We start from the raw sequence: 3679 nt of genomic DNA on the forward strand, positions 1-3679 counted from the left end.
ATTGCCTACAATGGCCTAGCTATCTTTTATGTTCTGATATTCCTAGATGTGGTTTTATTTTAATTTATTTAGATTTGGTCACATTTTTCATTCTGGAAAAAAAAATTCAAGTGTTAACTCTTTATTGCTTATCTTCCATTCTTGCTATTCTCTTCATCTGGAACTCCTATTAGTTATGTACTAGGTCTTCCTATGTGTCCTTCATGTTTTAAAAAAATTTTTTTAACCCTCATCTGAGGTTATGTTATTTTAATTGATTTTAGAGAGAGAGGAAGAGGGAGAAAGAGAGAGAGAGAGAGAGAGAAACATTGATTTGAGAAACATCAAATGGGAACCAGCAGCCTGAATATGCAAACCCCTCCAGGTATTGAACCTGCCACCTTTTGGTGCATAGGTTAACACTCCAACCAACAGACCCACACTGGTCAGAGCTGTCCTTCATGTTTTATAACATTGTTTCATATTTTCCATTTTATTATCTCGCTATAAAGGTAACATGATATAATCCCTCATATCTGTTTTATTAATTTTCTTATCTGGTGTATGTTTTTAAAATGTTTTTATTAATTTCAAAGAGGAAAGGAGAGGTAGTGAGAGATAGAAACATCAATAATGAAAGACAATCATTGATTGGCTGCCTCCTGCATACCTCCTACTGGGGATCAAGCCCACAATCTGGGCATGTGCCCTTGACCAGAATCAAACCTGGGACCCTTCAGTCCACAGGCCTATGCTCTAATCCACTGAGCCAAACTGGTGTATCTTAATACATTGCTTAATTCATCTTTTTGAAATTAATTTCATTGAATATGTCTTTATAGAATTTCTTTTTTTGTTCTTTTTCCTGTTTACCTGTTTTTTCCTCATATTTAAATTTTATCTATTTTGTCTTTTTTAATTTTTAAACAGAATTATTTTATAATGGCCTTCAGATATTTTAGTTATTTGGAGTTTTTGGAGGTCTCCTACTGCTGTGTGTGTGTGTGTGTGTGTGTGTGTGTGTGTGTTTCCTAAATCTGGTATATAGTGAATTATTTCCTTACATAAATTCTAATTTTGGATCGTGAAGTCATCTTCAGTGGCGCTTTATCTGTGGAAATTCGGTGGAAACTGGATTTAGAAAGAATTCCTCCAGAATGGGTTTGTCTTTGATTTTTCTGGAACCCTAAAGTTGATTCAGTCTAGTAATACCTTTCTTTTCCCACCTAGATAGCATGCTGAGACAGAGAAACTTCCTTGTTTTCTTTCTTTGTTGGTGGGACAATTTTAAAATGAAATTATATCCTCTGGAAGTCTTGGATATATGTAGGGAGGAGGTAGTGGGTTTTACTTTCAATTTCCTCCTTGGATTCTCCTTCACCCAAGAGGGCCTTAATACCTAAGCCCCTTTATTGCATAGCTATGCCTCCCCATCTCCATAGCAGCATAGGCTAGTGTCCTAACAGGCTTTGGATTTCAGTGTGTTCTTTGAACCCTGATCTTTCCCTTACTTTCTTGAGAGCATTTAAAAGATGTTTGCTATGTTTTAAATGTTTTTTTTCTGAGTACGTATGTATGTGAATGTCATTATTTCTACCATGAAGATTTGACCTTGAGGTGATGGGTGAGTCTCATTATACAATTTAAAGCAGAGGACTCTGGTGATTTTATGGCAATTTTTTGTATGCCGAGGATTTCTCTGACATCGACACTAAAATGCAGACTGTCTGTTGTGTCATGGTATTATGTGTGGTTAGATATGAAGCTTTCAACCCACATCTGTTTGTATTACAATAAGTACTCTTGAAGTTAGTGGAAAGTTAAAGGTATTTAAGAATATGGTATTAAAACTGCAAACACTTGGTTTTTGGATTAAGTTATGTAACTTCACAGAATGTAACTTTTCAAATAAATTTATTTGCAATGTTATGACAAGTATTCATTGGGGATAACACAGTCAAGTAGATTTTAAATATCTACATAACATATAAGTGAGTTGTTGGTACTTAATGAAATTCTATCTTTAAATGAAGTAGGCATTCCTTGAGGGAAAGGTGCTAAGCCATTGAGAATTTTGATATGTCTTATTGCTTTACTGTGATGCATCATAGACTGATTTCTTAGTAAAATGTTGCTCCACTTTGATTTCAGAATTCGTTGTTGCATCACTGAACAATGGATAAGGATGAAGAAGACAAGAAAAGGTTTGAATTCATAACTGATTGATATTTCCATAAAAGCCTTGCATCACATCCATTGTTCCCATTTAACATCTAGAAAAATCCTATTTCCTTGGGGAAGTTTGACTCCCTCATGGAAATTTGGTCTCTCCGGTGGGTTTCCCATAACCTCATAGCCCCGACTCTATTATAATATTTAGTACATTACCTATGTATCTGTCATCTCCCTCATCAACTCTGTGCTACATGCCTTACAGAGTGGCTTCCCAGAGCTAACATTAAATAAACTAGAGGCTTACTGCATGAAATTCGTGCAAGAGTAGGCCTTCCTTTCCCTGGCTGCTGGCACTGGCTTCTCTCTGACACACGGGACCTGGGCTTCCCTTACAGCCTAGGCTTTGTCTGGAAGATCATATTACACTTTTATTATTATAGATGGTTTACACTTCCTGATAGGTTTAGAAGTCTGTTTTAGGGCTTCAGCTTGCCTAGAACTTAAATTAATTTATGTTTGAGAAGATAAATTACCTTCTTTTTTCTTTTTTAGTTTAGGCATCGAAAGTAATTGCAGTGCACTGATAAAATGTTTTTGTCAAAATTTTTTCAGTATGCATGATCTATGTGTTTTAAAAGTAATCTCAATTAGTATTTTATTGCTCAGCCTGCTCTCTGAAGAGCAATGACTTTGAGAGAGCCTCTTGAGTAATTATAGATCATTTAGAAAGAATTTTCTTTAATCAGGAGTACTCTTGTAAAAACAAGTAAGAATATATGGTAGAACAAACACCAACCATTAAATTCAAATTAATTTGGATTTACTTTTTTTATACTAGAGGCCCAGTGCATGAAATTTGTGCACTGAAAGAGGGGTCCCTCAGCCCAACCTGTGCCCTCTCTCAGTCTGGGACCCCTTGCTCCTTACTGCCCACCTGCTCACTGCTCTTTAATGCTCGGCTGGCTGCTCCTTGACACTGCCACAGCGGTGGGAGAGGCTCCCGCCACTGCTGCTGCACTCACCAGCTGTGAGCCCGGCTTCTGACTGAGCAGCACTCCCCCTGTGGGAGCACACTGACCACCAAGGGGCAGCTCCTGCATTGAGCGTCTGCCCCCTGGTGGTCAGTGTGCATCATAGCAATTGGTTGTTCTGGTCATTCCACCATAACAGTCACTTAGGCTTTTATTATATAGAGGCCTGGTGCACGAAATTCATGCACTGGGGTGGGGGGTGTCCTTCAGCCCAACCTGCACCCTCTCCAATCTGGGACCCCTCGGGGGATATCCGACTGCCCGTTTAGGCCCGATTTCATATCTGTCATCTCCCTCAAAAAGATGATCTATGTTGGGATCGGTGGTATTTCTGGTTTTGCTCTTTTCCCGATCTCATATCGGGCCTAAACAGGCAGTCGGACATCCCTCTAGGTGTCCCAGATTGGAGAGGGTGCAGGCTGGCCTGAAGGACACACCCCCACCGCCTGTGAACAAATCTAATGCACCGGGCTCTAGTATTGAAGGAAAAAAGG

Source organism: Myotis davidii, unplaced genomic scaffold (assembly GCF_000327345.1).
Source record: "Myotis davidii unplaced genomic scaffold, ASM32734v1 scaffold1105, whole genome shotgun sequence".
In the NCBI taxonomy this organism is placed as follows: Eukaryota; Metazoa; Chordata; class Mammalia; order Chiroptera; family Vespertilionidae; genus Myotis; species Myotis davidii.